Source organism: Opisthocomus hoazin, chromosome 11 (assembly GCF_030867145.1).
Source record: "Opisthocomus hoazin isolate bOpiHoa1 chromosome 11, bOpiHoa1.hap1, whole genome shotgun sequence".
Classification (NCBI taxonomy): Eukaryota; Metazoa; Chordata; class Aves; order Opisthocomiformes; family Opisthocomidae; genus Opisthocomus; species Opisthocomus hoazin.
Window position 1 is genome coordinate 18118230 of NC_134424.1, and position 22595 is coordinate 18140824.

A 22595-nucleotide genomic window follows, 5' to 3' on the forward strand; every position below is an offset into this window, starting at 1 on the left:
GCAAGATGCCAGCAGCAAGCTCCAGCTTCACACCCGCGTGGGAAAATGCTTTACTCGGAGATTCCCAGTTAACGTCACAGCTTGAAGGACTCTTTTCCCTTTTTAAGTCAAGTACAGATGCAACCTTCTAATCTGCACTGTAGCAGGTTGTGGTATTTGTAGTGATCAGGAATAAAATGTTTCTGAGATTTTTTCCTGATTTATAAGCAGGTTTTTTTGCTAATATGTGGAACAAATAAGCTGATAATATATATTCTCTGAACACCAGCAACAGAGTTTTGGAAAAAATCTGTACAGCAGTAAGGTTGATAAGAACAGTGGTTTTGCTGTATTGATAGCTGAACTGTTCTGAAGTGTGGTAGAGATTCACTTCAAGCATGACGTGGTATGACCTAAGTAAAACTAATATAACTCAGAAATGGAAACCATATCATATTTTTATACAAAAAGTAATTAACTTCTGCTACCTTCATTTCCAAATCCTGAGTTTGAAACCCCAATGGGCTCGATTTTGAAGTGCAGAGTAACCACCCATAGCAAAATCACTTTAATATGTCATAGGTTGGGAACTTAAGTCAGCAGATATTTTGGAGAAGCTAATCAATAAAGCTATAGCAACCTTTAGACCAAGAAGAAATTATTCTGAGAGATCAACTTCTATCTTTCTTCCCACAAAGACTTAGCAATTTTATTTAAGTGCAACATGTAGAGACAGATTCCCTGCAACTGAAGGAGAAAGGGGGTTCGATTTTGTTACACTGGGAGAAGTCTAAGAGGAACTCTTATCGAGTTCACCAAATAAATTTTAGCCAGAGATTAATAATGAAAGAGGATATGTGGCAGATGGTGGCTCACAGAGTACTGTGGACCTATTTACATTTTCTCCCACTGAAAGGAAGCATTTAACAATAAAAAAAAGAAGGCTCCTGGCAATGGATTTGGAAACTTCTTAGAATAATCTACTTAATACAGAAGATACAGAAGAATTCTTTCCAAACTGGGATTTGACATTTACACTAGAAAGAATAATGTCTCTAGTAGTACTAGGGAGTTTGAAAATACAAGAGCTGTTAATATTTCCATTTCTGTACATAAACTTGTCATCAACTGGGGGTAAAGAAATCTGTTCCTCCATGGCATCGCATCACACTTAATTAAACAAATTAGGGGAAGGATGCAAGGGGAAGGAGAAAGGGGAGGGGACAAGGAATGAATGATTCTTTTTTTTCCCTGAGTCCATCCATCACTGGTTACAGTTAGCAACAAAAAAATCAAATTAGTTGCACCAGTGGTCTGTTGAAACCTAACAATTTCTGTATTTCTAGTTTAGATTAGAGTGGAATCAATGGAAGTTTACAAAGATAAGTTAAAGGCAAAGCTTACAACACACAGTGTTCAATTTGCCTGCCAAGGCAAGGTTTAGCCTTACAGGAGTCATTAAGGTTAATGCAATCTATACTGATGTGGCGGTAAGATGCTCTATTTTCATTACACCAGAAGGAAACTCTGATTTACTGTGGTTAGGGCTAATTGACAGTTTCCAAATCACACCATAGTAATTGTTTACAGTTATAGAAAGGGAGTATATTGTTTTCACTGCTGGTTTACTTGATACATTTATCCACTTAATGCCTCTCTCTTAATTCTCTTTGATAGGTGGAAATAAGAAATAATTGAATTCGAGCATCTTTTGACATTTACTTCTCAGTTAAGATACTGTTTTTCTTTTTGACCAGGAATTCAGGTCAAGGGAAGAGCTTGAACACGACTGCCTCTTCCTTCTGAGAACGACCACCTAGCCCAGCTTGCCCAGCTCCTTGATTTAGTTTGGACAAATCAAAAGCAGGTTCACTGGCTCCAGAAAGTTATAGGATGCATTCAGAGTGCCACAAGTTTTCTTACTAACAAAGGCAAAGTGTTTGCATCAGCCTGCTGCACGTCTGATCCATCTCTTCTGCCTCCTCATCCTGTTCTTCAGATATTTGCTTGTAGCAGTCTCTATTTTGTGTGCTCTCATCATCCATTGTTCTCCTTGGAAGAAGCCTGGTACTCCGTTGCCATTGCTGAGCGTTGGAAGACCCTGTACATACAGAAGAGCTACTTCACGGCAGCTCTTTGTGTGACAGGGACAGGCTGATGTGGGACTTGGAGGAGGCGGTGGGTGAGTTGGGGAAAGAACCACAGCAGAGGTGGCCCCAAGATCCTGCATGGCTGAGGTATGGCATGAGAAACCCCTGTGAACCAGCCCAGCTTCCATGCAGGGTATGGATCTGGGGTGATCAGCAGCCTCAGGGACTTGCATTTGCAGTGCAGTAGCTCCAGGAGTGTACTGAGGCAATGCAGCTCAAGCAGATCTCTGAGCAAACTTCAAAAACCAGCAGTTTAGACACTATTCTCCTCAAAACCCCATTCTGCCAGGCTCACAGAGGACATTTTATAACACAGTCCTAGCTAGAGCAGCTTTCCATGCAGAGAGGAGAAATGCTTTCAAAGGACTGTGCCATTTGGAAGGGTTTCACAGAGAGGCACATCCTAAGGGACCAAGAGAGCTGGTTATTTAAATGCCTTCCTCCGTAGAGGTTTTCTAATCTGATCTGGAGATCCTGTGGACAGCACTTTCTTGATGAGAGATTGCCTTGTAAGGGTGGTCTGTTCCAGGGGCTTCAACAGGTGTACACAGCACATGCTTAATGAAGTTAATTTTCAGCAAGGAAAGTGCAGGGGCATGCCTTCACCTCCAGGACAAGTGATCAGATGACTACAAAAATAAAAGAAAGAAAGAAAGTATCCATCTATACAGTAATAGCCAACACCACCTAGGTGACAGAGAAAAAAGATTGTGATCATTTGGCAAGGCTGTGGCAGCTACGTGAACATCGCTCATACAGAAAGGAACTTTTTTTAAAAGGTAGAGGAGTTATCATCTGTGGAGCCAAATGTATTTGTTTAACTAGTATAAAATCAAATTCTTTTATGAAATATAATGAATTCTGCATGAATTGAATGAAAAGCAAATATGTTATAAGCTTCCTGAGTAAACCTGAATGCTTCATGATTTGTAAAACTGACCACATTCATATTTGATGTGATGGTGAGCACAAATTCTGACTCACATTTTGACATCAAGCAGTGCTGGGATGCTTTAGGATGGATAAGCCTGTGGTCAGTCACATGTCTTAATTTGCTTAACGCATTTTATAAACTTCAAAATTCAGGAAACATTAGCTATCGAGGAAGGCACCATGGGATGCTGCACCTGCTGAATCAGTTATTTCATGCTGTAATAAATCTCATCTAGAGTCAGCTGTTTCTAAATTGAAAAACAAAGGGGTAAAACAAAGTGCATAGTCAGGTCTGTTAGACACTACCCTGTATGTCTACAGTGCAATATTAAGAAAAGAATAAATTGTCAGATACTGGAATTGAAAAGATTAACATAGTCACAGGCTCCAGCTACTAAATCCAGCAAGAGCTGCTGAAAGACATGATTAGTTTGGGGGAAGGTACTAGAGATCGTAGGCTCCATTCTACAAAAGAGTCATCCCAGAGGATGTTTCAGTAGCCTTTGTGATGGCAGTGAACCAGTGCTGAAGGACAAAGTTAATTCTCTTTCCAAGTCTACGAGTTAAGGTGTTGTCTGTTTACACAAGAGGCCTCTGAAGCATCTGTACACCCTTCCTCCAGCTACTGCTTTATGAATCCTGCCGTTTTCTCTCCATGCGAGGCTACAAACCTCTGTAATTCACTGTCTTTCCCTACACATGTGAGTTCAGCAACTTCTCCTCTCTTACAGCCAGTGATGGGGTTTGCCAGAGAAATTCAGCACTCAAAGCACAGAATGGCTTCTTCCAAACACAGGAATTTTCAGAGAATCTGTTTTAAAGCAGCAACGGAGATGGCAGTGGGTCCAAATCATTTCAGGACCCCCCCCAAAGTCAACATCTTGTGGCCACATTCCCACAGCTGCAGTGTCTCAGACTGTACCTGCCCCTCACCGAGGCTGTGCTTTAACTCTGGGTTATTGGTCTGTTGGTTTAGGACTCCTGAATCAATGAATCTTTCAGAAGGCTGTAACGTTAGAAACTTTAAAAAGGGTAAACCCACTCAGTTTCTGTACCAGGACTGACAAAAACTTCCTTCCTCTGTCTATAGCTCTTATATAGTCTCTTATTTTACTCATTTAGCAAAGAACACAGTGACTAATGCAGCCTTTGTGTCTTCCACCACATCACATCTCTCAGCCTAATCACTTGGGACTCTCCAAAGCTGAAGGCAGCAGACACTGAAAAACATGAGAAAAACAGTTAGTTATCTAAGTATCTAAGGTGTCCTGTCCATTGCTGCCTGCACTTACAGAACTTGTTCTGGTCTAAGATGAAGCTCCCGTCTCACACAAGTTGGGCTTGAGATGAGGGCACTGCTGACGCCTTTGTTCAACAGCGTTTGACTTTGCACACCGAGATAGGTGTTTGCTTGTTGGTTTTATTTTACTCTTAGCAAATTGAAAGAAGCAGAAAAACTCTTTCTCTTAGCACTTCATCTTGTGGTGGTTTAGCCTGTCTGGATGCCAGGTGCCCACCAAAGCCACTCCATCACTCCCCGTCCTCAATGGGACAGGGGAGAAAAAATACGACAAAAGGCTCGTGGGTCAAGATAAGGACAGGGAGAGATCACTCACCAATTACTGTCATGGGAAAAACAGATTGAACTTGGGGAAATTAATTTATTACCAAACAAATCGGAGCAGGATAATGAGAAATAAACCCAAATCTTAAAAACACCTTCCCCTCACCTCTTCCTGGGCTTAACTTTACTCCCATATTCTCTTCCTCTTCCCCCCTGAGCCACACAGGGGGACGGAGAATGGGGCTTGCAGTCAGCTCATCACACATCGCCTCTGCTGCTTCTTCCTCCTCACTCTCTTCCTCTGCTCCAGCATGGGTCCCTTCCACAGGGTACAGTCCTTCAGGAACAGGCTGCTCCAGCGTGGGTCCCCCGTGGGGTCACAAGCCCTGCAGCAAACCTGCTCCGGCGTGGGCTCCTCGCTCCACAGGTCCGCAGGTCCTGGCAGAAGCCTGCTCCATCATGGGGCCCCCATGGCGTCACAGCCTCCTTTGGGCATCCCCCTGCTCCAGTGTGGGGTCACAACAGGCTGTAGGTGGGGATATGCTCCCCCGTGGAGCTCCATGGCTGCAGGGGACAACCTGCCTCACCACGGTCTGCTCTATAGGCTGCAGGGGAATCTGGTCCAGTGACTGGAGCACACCCTGTCCTCCTTCTGCACTGACCTTGGGGTCTGCAGACTTGTTCCGCTCATGTATTCTCACTCCTCTCTCCTGCTGCAAACGCCCTTATGTGGGGTTTTTTTGATTTTTTTTTTCTTTTTTTCTCCTTCTCTTTTTGAATACGTTCCCATAGAGGCACTACCACCGTCGCTGATGGGCTGAGCCTTGGCCAGCGGTGGGTCAGTCATGGAGCTGGCTGGCACTAGCTCTATCGGACATGGGGAAGCTTCTGTGAGTCTCTCACAGAAGCCACCCCTGTAGCCCCCTCCGGTGCCAAAACCTTGCCACACAGACCCAGTACACACCTTTACTTGTCTGAAGGAGAGGAGGGATCACTACGGTGTCCTACACAACTCAGACTACACAACAGAGGACAGAAAAGCAGACGGAGTGGAGTGGTTTGTCTATACACCCTCCTTTGGCCATACAGCACCTTCCACCATCCTTTCTTTTGACCTCTTCAGCCTAGGAGTGTCTTCAGTCTGTGCAGGCAGTTACTAACATGAAGGAGCTCCCAGAGCTGCTATAGGCTTGTTAGTACTACTGGAAACCAAAATAATTCAGGTCAAAGATTAATGAAGAAGGAACCAAACACATATACCTGACATATTATTTCCAGACCCTGTGTCATAGCCTGGACTGAAAATTACGTCAGACTTTCAGTTCAGCTGAACTGCTGTAGGAGGTTTGCATGTCTGTGCAACAGCATCCTCCTGAGATTACTCAGTCTTGCATTATTACACTGTCCTGAGACAATATTGAAGGATATCTGATACTGTCAGGTTGCTTTTTTTCTATAAAGTTCTATTGCTGTGTAAAGGAAGCATTTGTTTTCCCTTCCCTAAAACATTTTCTTTCCTGCTCCAATTTGGTTAATTGAATGTTGCCAATTTTATTTGTGGATGTTTTTAGAATGTCAACAAAATATCTGATATCTGTCAGCAAAACTCTGACTGTTCCCACAAATCACTATTTCTGTGACATACTGCCAGTGACACCTTCAGCTTCTCTGCCTTGCTAAGGTTCCAGCTAAAATCTACACATACACAGAAGCTTTGGGGGGTCTTTGATATTGTCCCATGCTAAAATACAGCCTTCTGGTGGCAATTAGACCAGTCAATAATTACTGGAGCTGAGTGAACTGGGAAGATGTAAACAGAGGCTTGTAAACACCTCCTCTATTTATCACAGCAAAGTCACATGTAGATATATCAGCTCCACAGAAGCACGTGAGTGGTAGTGCTCTCCTGTCCAGAATTAGCTGTTTAACTCGGTTCAACACCTGGCTGATGCGCACGGTCTGCTCCCAGACCTGTGCTGTGCAGTGTCCGCAGCACCTCTGCGGTGCCCAGCACCCCCAGCCTTCTAACTCTAAATATGGTGATACCATCAAGCATTTGAAAAACAAAGCCTGTAAGGATGCTGCGGCACACTGAGGAGACACTGCTGTAGCTTCACAGCTTTGGAGGACTCCCCAACACCTTGGATGCTCAAGGGAGCGGTTACACCAGCTGCAACACAGCTGTTTGCAAATACCCAAGCTATATAACTGCCTGCACACAGGTGAGAATCAGGGGCCTCAGTAAGCTGCGGGCGCAGGGCAGCTGAGCATGACAAACTGCACTGTTGTCTGCATCTGCCACAGTTCCGTTGTCCCATACCTGCTGAGAGGCTGGAGGAGGTGATGATGAGTAAAGAGGTTGTGTATGGCTGCACTGCTTTCAGGGGCTAGGGTGCTCCAATGTTCATCTAAAGCTTAGATGAACAGGAAACACACTGGCAGCTCTGGATTTTGAGGGCATGTCTTGAGTCAGAGCAAAACAATGGAAAATGGAAAACGAATACTCAGACTCTTCTCATGTGTCGTCCCACCATGGAGAGGCAAGATCAGGGTCAACCTGAATGTGCTAGCTTCAGATGGAGGGGTGAAAACACAGGTCGAAATCATGATTTACTGAGGTCTGAAACACAGCTTTGAGCTGAACGCTCAAAATTTGATTAAAGATTGAAAACTGAAGCCCTGGCCATACTCTGCATCTTTAAGTCACCTTTAACAGAGTGATTCTGTCACTGGTTAAACCAACCTGCTGGCAAGGCAAACCACTGCAGATCTTCGTACCGTTTTGCCAGCTACTCAGTGGTTTACTGGAGCAGTCCAGTGCTCAGATACAAACAAGAAAGAAACAGTGCCGGTATTGCAGGGTTCACCATATTCTCCCCCCATGACTTTTATCTCTCAGGCCTTAGATTTGTTAATCTTGTGTTGCTCAACGCGTATGTGAGATCTGCAGCAGTTACTACAGCTAAGCGGAGCATTTCAGTAGCTCATCCTCCTCCCAAACCATGTCAAACTTTCCAAGCTTGAGCAATTTTCAAAATTTATCTTTGGTCTAGCTAAAGACAATGTGTCACATTTTCATTTTGACACCAGCAGATGCCTGGCACTGATACACTATGAGATGAAACCGCTTTTCTGAGTAGAGTTTCACTCTGAATTTTTGCAGGCGGAGACCCAAGTATATTTTTACACAGTGGAAACTAAGTAAGTTAGAGCCTTAAGGGTGAGTCTGCTGGGTTTTACACAGGTCCAGCGTGCCTTGATGCTTAATGCTTTCACTGTCATTATTCAGAGGAACGTGTGCTGCAAATTCCAGCAAATCCTATGCAAATGCAGAGTATATGCACGGACCATCTCTCACCCTTATGAGCAAAATCAGACTTTTGTAACCTTGGGCAAATCGTGTGTATGAAATGCTGCAGCGAAGAGCACCGGGCATTGAAGAGGCCTCACTGGCAACGTCCATGATCTGATCTGCCTCGTACAAACCAGCAGTCTGAGCTGGGCATTGCAAGCACTGCCTACTCATGGGAAAGAGCAAAGCTCCTTCTTGTGTGAACCCCTTTGATAAATCCTTTTTGTTTCGCTCCTCTAGGAAGTGAGTACCTTTAAGACAATTTGCTTACGCTGCTTTGTCAGCAGGACTCTCAGTATGGTTATGGAAATTTCAGCTTTCATTCAGTAAAATGAGAGCAAGACTTTTATAAGATTTTTATAATTTAAGCTATTTCTAATGCGCTGATACTTTAGTTTGGCAACTTCTTTTACAGGCTGAGAATAAAGATTAATAAAGCTCAACACTGGAAGCTGAGACACCAGCATTAGTACAATTTGGCTGATGGGAGTTTGCAAGGATACACCCTGCATCTAATGCATGGTCTATATTCCTCCGCGTGCATGTGAGGAAAGGCTTTCTGGCTTGCTCATGACACAGCACATCTGTGCAGCCACAAAACACCATGAGCAACAACCCAGACTGATACCACTTTTAAAGGAAAAGATGCATATACTGAAGACAATCAGATAATCAATGTGTAAACAACCCCTGTAGGACTTCCAGTCAATATCTTTAGCCTTTTTCAGCAGGCATGCTTGGCCTTTATTTAAAAGCCTCTCCCTTCAGAACGCACAATGTCCACATAAGCTAAACACTTACCTTTGCCTGTATCCTCCCTCCCCTTCCAAAATGCAGAGCACTGATTAATAATGGGCCATCCAGCCCTCTCTCCATGTAAAGGACAACTTTACAGTAGTGTTAGGCATAAAATACAGCTTTTGGAAAAACGTAGGGTCTTTGCACAAAATTCTGTGAAAAAGCGTCCCATATATTTAGTGCCACCTCCTGAAAAGATCAGCCAAACCTGAAAGTGTGGATAACAGGAGACTCTTCTCAGCCTGGAAAGCAGCAGCCACACACATGGAGGGCTCAGCTTCCTGGGTGATGAGACTCACATTGTGTTTGCTTGGCTTCACTGATGAGCTCCAGTCACACACCCCCAACGCTTCACACAGGTCTCGCTAGTGATGGTGACTGATTTGTTCCTGTTTCAAAGTTCACTGAGATTTTTAAAACAAGAAAAAAGGAAGAAAAAAATATTTACATGCGAATACTTGCGTTCATATATACATTTACATGTTTGTACAAGACTAGTTGTTTCCTGCATGAATTAAAAACCTCCTTGTAAACAAACACAACATTGAATATTATCATAATGGAGAAATGCTTCAAAGGAAGGCTTACAAATAGAGTTGATCTCAGTGCAAATTTACATTCAATACCCGAAAATCTATTTTTCAGGAGGTGATGAAAAAAGAAATCCCAGCTCCTTTAAATAAAACATTTAAACCACTCCTCATCAGAAAACCTGCACTAAAAAACATTCAACCTAAGTATTGTTAAAACCCAGCACTTTCCTTTTGACCCTTGCTATCTAACTGCTAAGTAACGCCTGCAGATTAACATCCTCCACAAATGCAAGAGTAGCATATAGGTCTGCAGGTAGCTAATGCTCCATAGGTGCTTTTCTCTCCTCTGTAGCCCCCTCTGCTTTGAATATAGTTTTTGTTATTGCTCTGTGAGCGTTTTGCGGCAAAGCATTGGCGTACACTTGTTCTGTGAGCTCGGCATGGCCACACTGATTATATTAAAACCCTTACAGTTTACAAAGTGTTTGGATTCATTTGGCCTATCCATTTTTGCTGTCCAACAAAAGAGTTGAAATGAATCAATTTTTAAAACAAATAGGACTTGACACAGATTTGTGTGAATGGCAAAAGGTGCCTAATTAAGAGCTCTAGGGATGATGAGGCTTTCATTTCTCTAATGAAAAGGAGCTTTGTGAGCTTCCAAGTGTTATCGAGCTCCAGCAGAATAGACCTCTTCTCCAGGGAGAAAAAGATAATTCGTTTTTCATGCCTTCACTTAGTTACTGTTACCCATTTTGCCTTCTGTGTGAAACCTGGGTCAAAGCTTTCAGGTGAGCACCAGTTTCCAAATTCTGAAACAGATACCTGGAAGGGACGTTTTCAATTTCCAGGCAGCACAGAATGACCATTTCTTAAATCAAACTTGCTCACCGTGTCCCCTACTAGCCTGCCTAAAACACAGAATCACAGAATGGTCGGGGTTGGAAGGGACCTTTGTGGGTCATCTAGTCCAATGCCCCTGCCAAAGCAGGGTCACCTGATATTTTCTCTCTAAAAAAGCAAAAGATCCCAATTCTGTACTGTGTGTGTTCCAGTCATGATGGCAACACCATGGCTGGATATAAAAGTACCTGATTAGTTGAGCACACTGGTCTCCCTATTGTCTCCCGTAATAAAAATATACAGAACATAAAATAAAAGGTTAATAGACAGGATTGTGCCAACCGCTGCATTCTGTTTGGAAACCAGCTAGGAGGTGGCTCTAACCAACAACAGAGCTTGCTCTGAATGCTGCCGCTCGTTCCAAGTCCCCCAAGGGGAAAAGGCAGGGTGTTTCTACGTTTGATTACTCCTTGTACAATTAACCTGGGTTTGCTTAATCCTCACCCACAGTGCGCTACGCTTTAGAATTCTGTTTTGGGATTTTAGAGGGTGCTAAAAGTGAAGAAAGAGCCCTTAAAGCAGCAGATTTACTTTTTTCTTTTTTTTTTTTTCAAATAAAGAAACTGGCCCTTATGTAAACTGGGGAGGACTTACAGCTGGTTTGGCCTACAGTCACACTACTGTGCAGCAGCAATTACTGTGTTTGCATGGGGCTTGGGGCAGGCGCCAGGAAGAAGCCAAGCTGCTGCATTTCCATTATCTTTGCAGTACTTACAGAGACTTTCTGGAAATTGTAATAATACCAGCATCCAAACTGAGCCCACGGTTTGCAGGAAGAATTTAGTTGTACTGTTCCACAAGCAAGATAACCCTGGATGAGGCTGGACTGCTTCTTAGCCCAAGAGAGCACTTCGAAGTGCCGTCCTCAAGTCATTCATAGTCTTTTAACTGAGGTTGTTCTTTAACCCTCCATCAGTCCTCACGATACTCTGTCTATTCAATTCTTTTGCTTTAAAATGAGATTAGTCCAAGATAGCAAGACCCTTTTGTGTCTTCACCCAGTGAGGTGGGTCTGGCACTGCTTTACCCAGGAACAGCGCTGCAGGGACTCACAGCAAAGCCTTCAGCGTGGCTGCACCTATTGGCAACCAGAGGTGGCTGAGTTCAGCCTGCCTACAGCAAAGCACCTTGCTCTTGTGTGAAATAAGTCCTTGTGAAAGAGCATCCCAAAGTCCATGTTGTCCACCACAGCACCGAGCAGCCAGCCAGCCTCAGGGAGATGACAAATGGGGCAGAGCCTGATGCAGAATGTTTGTGTGTTGTGGACATATCTGCGTGGACACATTAGTTCATGCAAGTGAGCAACGCTGGGCATTTTGTCCATCGTAGCCAACAGGAAAGGCGGCTCACACCTCACACCACCTTCTACATCCCTGTAGGCATGAGGGAAGCTGGACTGGTAAGCACAGACATCATGTTTGTGCCTTAAGTCTGCCCTTATTCTCGGCCTAAGACAGAAACATCTCAGTTGTGCCTAATGTTGAGAAGCAAAGAATTAAAGCAAGTGGGAGAAAAAAGCATTTCCTCCATATCTAAGCAGCAACAGCTGCTGAGGCCGCAGACCCAAGCACAGAGCTGCATGAGAGCGTACAAACAAAATCCCCATGAGAGCCTGTGCACAATGGTGGGTGCTCTGCATCCAGACAGGAGCAAAATGGGAACTTCTCAGACAAAGATGCTTTCATCTGAGAGTTCAGTACATAGAAAACAGAGCATAGCTTGGTGCCCGTCTACTTAAAAAATATTAGAGGTAATGAACTTAAACAAAGCATCTTGTTTTTCCTGGCAAACAAAAAGGAAAATCATTTTAACTTAACTGGCTTAAGTGAAACATGAGGAGCTGCTGCCAGCAATCCAATTTAGGACTTCACATTTTTTTAGTTCATAGCCTTTTGGACGTACCCGTTCACTTAGGCTAACTTTCTAGTGAGAGGGACTGTTTATTTCACTGGCAGCCTTTAAAGCTCAGTGGGGAAAGTTTATGTTCCTTCCCATTTTCTCCAAGATAAAAACATTCAGATAGCTGGAAATTTTATAGAATGTAAGAGGACAGCTGGATTTGCTGTCTCAACTGCATCTATATGCACACACACACCATTGGTACCAAAAAACAAAGAGAAAGGAGCCTGTCTGATTCCATTCTTCATATGTAAGTTTGTCCTTAACTGGATGGGAATAATGACAAATTAACTATATGCCCCAAAATATTAATAAAGATTAAGATTTGCAGTTTTGTGAGCACAAATTACAGCATCCATTTTGGATGAGGGTAAATGTAGTACAGAACTGTATTTCTAAAATACAACCTGACAACTAATGTTCAAAACCTTCCAAAAAATAGATATTTTTGAAGATCTCAGTAAATATGTACACAGAAATTTATTGGGAAGAAATATACCAACCCGACTCTGCAACCCAGGAATATGACTCTGACAGATATTACCATCACATCTTGGTTCTGAAATGTAGTCTGCAAAATGAAACTCATAGCCAGACTTCCATCTGTCTATGTAAATACTTGTACTTTTAAGTAGTAATTTGGTATTTTCATAAAAGCCTCCAAAGTAAAAAAGTTTGCAGTCATATTAAACAGCATTATTATATGCACTATCTTCATGCAGTGCTCAGAACACCAAAACTGAATTTAATTTGAAATGCATCTTGAAAATTTCAAAGTGGATTGAATGTCAGAAAAGAAAACTTGAAAAACAGTTTTGATTATGCTGAAATTTCTTATACTCGAGAGCAAACAAAGCAATGGTCTGTTGGAAAAAGGGAGAGCAGCCTCAACTTGCTCCTTTCAGGTTTCATTATAACTATGAATCTCCACTTGTGCTATCTGGAAGGCTTGATGAGACCTGCCAGTTTTTCAAAGCTAACGTTGGTTAATTTATGGTTTCCCACAGAACTGACATTTTTGCACGCTTCGGCAAACAAGCGAGTCACATTTCAGTAGCGATGATTGAATTAATGATTTCTCAGGTTGATTTGAATCGAAATCCCTGAGTTCTGTTTCGATTTTCAAAGGATTTTTTTTTCAGAAGTAAGTCCAAAAGTTGTAAACCAACACCATTTTTCAAACCATACAAATCAGTCAGACCTTTTCTCATATAATTCCTGGGCATCCTACCATCACAGCAACCTCCTCTAAGGAAGTTTATAGAGTGCCCTGTTCCGATTTTGCTTAAGTTACAGCAAACATAAAAACAATGGCATCAAAGGGAAAAGGAGAAGCGGGCTGAATTGAAGTAGGACAGTTAATATGAAATATGAAAGTGCCACGTGGAAGTTGGCACCAAACCCATTTGAATCTGTCTGGGTATTTTAACGAGAGTTTGCATGGGTTGTTTCTCTCATGAGGGAGGAGTGGTGCGAGCAATGGTTGCTCAGTTAAATTGTGATGCTTGCGGAGAAGCAAGTACTTTGTGTAGGTTCACCAAACCAACCAACATCACTGATTATTTCCAATTTATCAGGTCAGGATGGCTCAGCACACCTGAGCGAGGCTGGGGCCGTCAGCCAGTTCTGACCAAGAGTCCAGACCATCAGGAAAATTCATGGTGACAAAGAGAGGTCCAAAGTGAAGCTGAGAAGTCAAACTGCAGCTTGGGATCAGGTCCAGCGACAGTGACCAGAGCTGGACCCAGTCCAGCAGCCCCTGGGGACGAGGCAGGTCTGAGGTGGAGCCAGGTCACCAGTCAGGGGCTGGAGCAGCAGGGATCAATGGCCGGGCAGGGGCATGGCTGAGGTGGGCTGGGACCAGCACTCCTACAACATAGCTCGGGGGAGACCTCAGGCGATGCTTGTGAGGGCTATTAATGCCTATTAGAGCCCTCTGGCCCTAACAGAGGACTGTGCTGGCTGCAGAGCATGTTGCAACACATGGGCACCTTGCGAGCCAGTCTCCTCCATAGGGTAGTCTCAGTAAAAGACCATCTTGTCCACATATTAAGTCAGCTACTCTTCACAGTCATTCAAAAGGCTGAGCAGTAACTTGTAAAGCATTACAATGCCCTCCTTGCTTTTTTTTCCAGCGTTACTGGGAGTTTGGTTCACCAAAAACCTGTATTCTGAGAAAGACAAAACGCTGGGAAACTAAATGCAGCCGTTCAGGCTTGATGTACACAGCTGCTGAGTTAAATCCGTGTAAACCACAGGCACAACTGGCTGAATAACCTCGTCCTTCTCCCGCGAGGCAGCGTGCGTACAGGCGCTCCCATCCCGGCTCCTCCTTCGGTTAAGAGCCACCGGCGCGTGTGATTTCAGGGAGCTGATGAGACGGCCGGAGCTGCAGTCAGTAGATGGCAGTTACACCTCTGTGAAAGCCTAACCTCGAAACAGGGCAGACGTTCGCCTACGGAAAATGAGCTGATGGAAATGAAATAATACTTTAAAATAGAAAAGAAAATGACTGAGTTTCCTTCTTTCAAACACCTTTGATGTGGATGGCTTGGCTGGGATTTATCAGCTTGGCTAACAACCTGTTTGTTCCCTCTGACTTTCTGCTGCTTCGGCGCCAGCCCAGCCCATCTAACCCCTACATGATCCCCACAGTTACTGAGCTTTCTAACTTCTATTTTTATTCAGGTCATCCAAAGAATTTTATCAATTGTAGACTTTGTAAAACTTAACTTTTGAGCCTAAGGAGTTCTGGATGCATTCTGTGAACAACGCGTGGCAAAGTTTGACTTGTGTCTCTGAAGTAACCGGAATCTTTTAAATCTGGAAAGAATGAGCTTTAAAAAAGGAACAGAAATCACCTAACTCCCAGGTCCTATACGCAGGGGCTAGCAAATACTCCCAGGAAAAACCAGAAGGGACAAGAGGAAAACTAAAATTATTGAGTGTAAACAGGAACTATTCAGCTTCTTCCAAAATCATAGAGTGTTTACTTCAGGCTCAGCAGGAGTCTTGCGCCAAAATTAACAGAGAAAAGGCATAGAAATTATTTTTATCTCAAGCAGGTTCCTTTTTCCTTGCTTCTTCCCTTATCCAACCATTCATAGATTTAAGAGCAGAAAAAACCCTCAAAAGGCTAAAGAGTAATAGTTACTATTTATTCACTTCTGACTGAAATTCAGGACTACGGCCTTGCCTCCAAGGGCAGCATTTTCTTTGATTTTAGATCCACACCCATTGAAACAATCAGCTGTCCAAACAATATTTCACTAAGTTACAGGCATTGAATAATGCTGTAATACAATGAATGATTTTTAAACATCTGGCAGATTTTCATTTTCTTCCTGGATTGCTAGCAGAGCAAGGGCGGACATTGCTCACTTGTCGGCGAGAGCCGCCTCCTCGAGGGACAGTTTCAGCTCTCCAGCTGCCGCAGCTGCCAGCGGCCCTGAGCCTGCCTGTCCCCTCTTATTCCTGACGGATAACACTTCCCCTTTGTTTACTTTCAGAGTGAAAAAATTGGTGTAATATCATAAGTTTGGGAATAGATTGTTGTTCCAATTATTCATGAGCTATGCATTATGCATAGGGCGTTGTAATGGTAAAAAAGAGTAGCGTGTACTATCATATTTGTCTCGTGCAGACACTTAATCCGTACACAGCCTTATGCATGGGCCACTTAGAGCCTAGGTTCTCGTGTGCATAAAACACGGGCTTTCTGCAGCCTGTAGCAGGGAGAGGTACTGAAACACTCACTGCCCTGCTGTAGGTCCAACCTGTTTCGAGCTGCTCCTTTTCCAAAGCTGAGCCAGCTCAGCGCATGACAGCACCGTCCCATTGCACCAGCTCACGCGTCTGCACTTTGGCCCCAGGCCCCGGCTCTGCTGTCCGTCTGGCTGTACCTCTGCACACCAAACACCTTCCAAACAGTTTGCATCGATCTGAGGAAAGCAGCAGAGCTTCCTGCAGGTAATGCTGAGCAACAACTCATCTTGCCAGACCTTCCTTTACGCTGGGCACAGACTGTGACATTTGGAGCACATTACACAGCCTCACGTGGCGATGCAGCAACCGGGCGTCCAGGGGCTCTGAGCAGCGAGAACCGCCAGCCACATGGCTCAAGAGGGTTGGGACGTGAAGTTGTCTTTCATCCGTATGTTATGCTGAGCTTTATTTCGGCATTCCGCTGGAGGAACTCTTGTTAAAAAGGACAGTAAAAGTGCTTTTTCTTTTGCTGTTCGTTTCCAAGTGTCTTTTACCAAGCATGGTTCCACACACACACAGCCTTGCAGGTAATCTCGAGCAGCAGCTGGAATTTCCCCTTGAACGCCAACGGGCAGTGACTGAGGAAGTAGCTAATCACGACAGCAAACAGAACACATTGTCAGGGGAATCAAATCTTTCGGAAGTTTCTAAAGCAGTATTTCAGGAGGCGTAGTCCTTGTTTACTCCTTGCACTTCTGCCCTGCTGGGTCAGAACATAAAGCTTCCTTCTGTTCTCAGCTCAACATTTAAGCGTTGATTAAAATCCAGACCCCCAAGTCAAAGGCTTTTTCCTTTTCTCAGGAACTTTAATTTCTCATGGAAAACAGCAAGCACCCACAAAAGTCTGTATGTCAGAAACTCCATTTCCCATTGGAAAGGGCTGGTTCAAGCCGAATTTAAGCTACGCTTTTCCCTTGGCAGTGATCTGATATGCTATAAACCCACATTACTTGGGCTGGTTTTCTATCAACAGGAAGAGAGGAAAAAATGTTCTTTGTGGACATAGTCTTCTTTTTCTGGGTAGAATTTCCAATAGTATAAACCCCTTTTGAGTGCTTATCAGTTTAAAGTATGTGCAGGGCTGCCCAATACTAACAGACCTTAATCTGTTGAGCACAGTCCAAATTTCTCAAATCTGAGAAAGCAATCAATTTTATGGTAAAATATAGGAGTGTAAAAATCTGAGATTATAACATTTCATGCCTGTTCACGCTCCATTACTAGCAGACTGAAACAGCAAAAGCAAAAAAAACTTTCCTTGCTGATCACCAGTGCTACAAATCAAGTGCAACATCTACCTACACAGGTCCAGCAGCACCAGTCTCCAAATGCATCTTAAGAACCAACTAAACACTGTATTGGTCTCCGTTCTGAGCTAACTTTGTCTTCTGGGAACACACAACAGAATTTTCCAGGTCTTGTTTCTAGCACTGTAGCAAGAGCAATGAATAAAGAGAGAAGAAAGCACCCCAAATGTAACCCCGGTGACACGGGCTTGACAGTTCAAAGAGGATCTACAGGAATAATTTAATCTCCCAATCTAGCGATGAACCTTTGAATGTCAACAATGACTAGCAAACCTCATTAAGAACTGGTCATTCTTTAAGAACAGAAAGAAGGACAGTGACAGCTTCTGCCTCTGGCCCACCCCAAGGCATACAGCAATCCAGTAACTGAGGCTCTGGGATCCCTTCCTCTGCCAGTGTGAACACAAGCAGCTTCACTGGGCTGTGGGAATGGCTTCAGGAGGCAGGCATATGGCTCCAATTTTTCTCTATAGCAGCATCTGTAGCAGTGAAAGTGGTTTGTTTGTGCAGTGGAAGCTTATTCCTGTATCGATAAAGCAGTCCTTGGCTACAAAGTTGGTGACTTGAAACTGGGGGGGCATTACAAAGGGCTGGGAGAAAGGGAGGGGAGGGCTGTCCCAACAGAGCAGCCCTGTGTGAGGCTGGCAGCCTCAAAGAGCCAGGGGCTTTCTGAGGATAAACGCATTCACTAATTAGAATTCACAACCCTTAGTGGCAAGAGGTAGTAAAAATTATTCACCGCCTATTAACAGTGTGTATTTATATATACGCGTATACACACACCTCAAAGCCGGTGCTTTCAGCTTCAGAGCCCGAGCACATGTGTTGGCAGTTGACTTGAGGCCTCGGTCGCAGGAGACTGTCGGGCTGTTAATGCTCCGACACCAGCAGCGCTGGCATCCGGTACTGGGTGGTGTTGTCTCATTGTCTCTCTCACTCGTTATAGGACAGGAAACCTTCTAGAAAGCTGCCTTTCCTTCAGCTCTATGTTTGCTCAGCTCCTGCTGCAGCAGAACATCGCCCCAGCCCCAGATGCCTGCGTGGTCTGGGGATACAAATACAAGGTGGGACGGAGCTGTTAGCAGCGCTCACCAGAATTCACATTTCTATTACAGGAAGAATTATGGGCTACTTTTTATACAGAAGTCTAAGTATGCAATTCTGAATAACTTGATTTTGTATTTAAATAAACTAACATTCTCCCTGCCAGCAATTCCCTCTTCTCCAATATAATGTAAATAACACTTAACACATTTCATTTTTTACAGTCTCTCTGATTGTATCTTACACTTTCCCTCAACAACAAAAATCATTCATAAATAATAATACATTTTCCCAGTAAAAGGAGGACATTTAGATTATTTTTTCCTCGCCTTTTCAAATACCTTTACGTTGTGTGACAATTACCCATTCAGCTAGACTCCTGCTGCTGTAACAATTTTATTATTTTATTTCCTTGCACTTCTAAGGCTCAGAGAGAAAGAAACCCAGTGCAATGTACGGAACACCTACAAACTCAGTTCTGCCAGTCACCAGTAAGGACAAGAGACCTGTGCAGGGAAATCACACCAATACAGGCTCCTTCCCAGGGAACGCTGCACGCACGGAGCAGCACAACTTGCAGAAATTGCTTTCCTGACACTTCCCATAAAGAAATTCTCTCCTGTCCACGGGCTATTACTGTGAACAATTCTGAAATTTCAGGCCACTCGGCGCCGATCAGGCCCAGAAGAAATCTCTATCCCCAATGTTCCTGCATAGCATTTATCGTAAAGTGGTTAAAAATGATCCCAGAGACAGAGGGCCCAAGGAAACGTGGGGTGGCAGTTTCAGCACATCGAATTCTGTGCGTGCAAACATCTTACAATTGTGTACAGGTTTTTGCACTAGAAAACATAAAATTAAGACAGCGCTAGAATACATAAAATTAAGACAACACTACAAAGCACTGTGCTAGTAGTCCCCATCCCAGCAATCATTAGCTTCTTTAAAATGCTCTAACACCAACAGGCACTTTCCAATTTTAAGAGATCATAGATTTTCATACCAGTGTACGTAATGTTTTGAGAAAGTCTTGTGTTAGAGCATGATAATAAATTGTGCTGAGAGCTCCTCTGATCACTACATGGAAACACTTGTACGGACACAAAAAGACAAAGCCTAACTGCTGTAGGCAGGACTGAAAAACCCTGTAAGAGTGCATAACACAAAGACATACCAGAATGGTGTGGGAGATGCCGTGATACTCAGGGAGCATGCGCCAAAGCTCAACAAACAGTTTTCTCTCCTCTCCATCTCTCGCTGCAGCACCTCTCTGGCAGAACAGATCTGGGGAAAAAAAAAAAAAAAGAAAAAGCTATGCTTGTAGTGTAGCTATAGAGACATTTATAAACGCAGCGCAGAAAGGGGAGCTTCTTTTGCAGCCTGTTGTCTCTTGCAGTACTGCCAAGAGGAGGGCATCGGGAAGGGCTGATCATATTTGGTTTTCCACAAAGAGAAACACCACGCACACCCCCACCCAGGCTGAGCATCTCTCAAGGAAACCAAACTTTTGCTACCGCCAGTAATGAAGCTCATGCCTAATCAGAAGGGAACAAAAGAAGAGGCTTTTCAGTCATGCGACAGATAAACTGCACTCCTGTCAGAGCCCGCACCGAGCGCCCGTCACAGCTATGGCATGCAGAGCTGTGCTAGGCACAGCAGAGCTGGGGTGCCCCGGGACAGGGCTGCTGGGGGTGGGCGGCCGGGCCCCCAGCTGCAGAAGCGTGTGCCGCCTCGACAGGGTGCCTCCGTCCCAACCTGGGCACTTATTCACCATTTATTTCTGCCTAATTAACGAAGTAGGTGGGGGGGGGTCTTTATTTTCGAGATGACCAGGTCGCAGACCAAAAAGGCTTCCTTTGCTTCTCACCCTAACTCAGTTCCTGTGACTGCTGCTATTCCCAGGAAAGCATCAGGCATGCTATAACCATCCTCAAAGCTTTATCCATCCCCCAGCGTGTACCGGCTTTACCCGGAGGTGGCTGTTTTCGCTGGCTGAGCGGAGGGTATGTCTACACAACACGTGAACGCGTGGCACGAGTGCCCGAGCAGCTTGTGCAACGTGGCCTGTGCACGGAGAGAGGACACACACAGGGGCGTGCAGGATGCCATAGCCTGTGCCGAGGTTGGGGTCTGCACACAGCTGCCCGCTGGTTTTTTCCTGCATGCACATACCCTGAGACCGGTGAGCACCTTGCTTTGTAAAACCGAGTTTCGCAGCTCCACCTTATGCACGTAAAGAAACCGGCACTGGCTCTTCTGCAGCCTGCCCCACAGGAGGGATTCAGCGTGGGTCACAAAGCAGGCACCCACGGCAGCGGGACACTGAGCCAGTGGCATTGCGCAGTTTTGGGTGCTGGCGTTTCCCGCTGGGGAAAGGCACAGCTGTAAGGAGGAGGAAAGAAAAGCCGTTCGGAGCACTTACACAGATCAGAGGAGAGGCAGACACTGTGGGAGCACCTTCTTGTCAAATGGCCGTACTGGGGCTGCAGCTGCTTGTATCCAATGGTCCAAAAGGACAATGACCAGAAAGGCACAATGGAGAAAACGCCCACGCAAAAGGACCAAGGGGTTAAAACCGCTCCAGCAGCAGCTGTGTTGGATAAAAGCATGGAAGATGTTCTCACTTAGATCAGTGTAAATCAGTAACACCTCCACTGACACAGAGGCAGCAAAGTCTGTCTGGGTGAACAAGGCTGGAATCAAGCTGACAACAATTAGGATTCTTTTGCTATTTTTCTCCTCTGCTCCAGTTGTTTACTTCTGCCTCCCTGCTTGCTCCTTGCTTTTGACATGTCAACTGAAACGTATTTGTTCAGTCTCATGAATCCCTTTTTCCGAGCTTTCCTTGAAATGTTCGGATTTCAGATGGTCACAGGGTTTTGCCTTTAGATTTCAAGCTCCTCAGGGCAGAGACAATGTCAAATCAGTGTGAGGCACTGTGCATACTAATAAGGCTATAGAAACAGTAAGTATCCATATAGTTAACAAATCTTTTCTAACCCACATCCTTTAAGCATTTTGTAGTCCATGCCGTCAAGAATCAAGGGCAGAAAGAGCAGGGATGTCTTGCTCCTTCCATTAGATTTTACAGCTAACAAAGTACCTTTTCTGGTGTGCTACAGCATATCCAGCACAAGAATGGCTGTAGACTGTGCGCTGTAATCATGTGATCTTTCTTCCCCTCTGCCACGTATCTTAAATCACTGGCTGTAGTCACTTACAATAGCACGCTCCCCTGCAAGGAGTTAATATAACTCCATAAAAAGGAGCAGTGGCCCATTTATACCAATCACCTCGATACCGGATTTTTGGCAGGTATTTATGCTTATTTTTTTATTTAAATGGCTATTTTATTAAGAATCCACAAGTAGTTGCCTGACTTTTTGCTTTAGCATAGGTGAACTTTGAAGAGACACCTCCTCCTCTTGCAGCGGGTGCCGCACTCCTGGGCTCAGTGCAGACACACGGGACAGCAGCACCCAGCACCCGGATACCACAGCCTCCTACGCCAGAGGCTGGAGAGCAAGAGGTTATCGGCGGGGCTACATGAAGTACCTCCCAAAATGACATAATGACTTCAGGTAGACATGAATGAGGAATACTTCACTGTACGCTTCAAGATTTAGAGCTGGGCAGCCAAAGACCGTGTTGCTTAGACGCTTTCCTGCCTCCCAGACGGCAGACGTTGAGCAAGAACTTGTGCCGCTGAGGTGACCTTTTCTGCTCCCCCGAGTTCACCCTCCTAATTTCAAATGTGAGCGCTTTAATGCCAGCATCTAACACCAGCCAGCAGTTCAAAGGTGAAAAGCATTTTACAACAGAATGAAAATCATAACAGTGCTCAGGAGGCTCAGAATGACTCATTTCCCAAGGGGAAATTATTGGCGTTCTCTCTCCAGCATCTCTACTGGTGTCAGTGTCATTAAAAAGAGGGAGTGGGAAGACAGATAAACAAAGTCTTAAAAAGCAAATATGTTCTAACTAGTGGTTATCACTGCACTTAATAATTAGGGTACTAATTAAGAGGGCAAGTAACACACTACCTATTAGCTTCTAGTAATTAGTGTTTTTTCTCTAGATAATAACAAGCTGAAAAGAAAATAAAAAGACCTGAATCCATTTCACCATTCACCCTGTCCACATCATGAAAACCTATTACACATATTAATATTAATCGTTAGCGCCACAAAGCAATACTTTCAGATTTTGCAGCATCACGAGGCTCAGCATTTCCACGTGTGGTTTTTTACATTATAGGCATAAGCCAACTCCTTAAAACACCCAGCCTTAACGCTGGCATGACAAGGTAGCCAAGACATGCATGCACGCACAGATGATCCAGAGCTGGGCAGCATAATGCTACCATAG

At 44.4% G+C, this 22595-nt stretch overlaps 1 long non-coding RNA gene across 1 annotated transcript; it reads right to left on the minus strand.

Moving 5' to 3' along the window:
* Positions 1–8793: 8793 nt before the first annotated feature.
* LOC142362765 (uncharacterized) lies at positions 8794–19501 on the minus strand. The gene is made up of 3 exons (XR_012765278.1): positions 19402–19501; positions 17967–18228; positions 8794–9180 (listed from the first exon to the last, which is right to left on the minus strand). It is a non-coding gene; the product is annotated as an uncharacterized LOC142362765 (long non-coding RNA).
* Positions 19502–22595: the final 3094 nt, after the last annotated feature.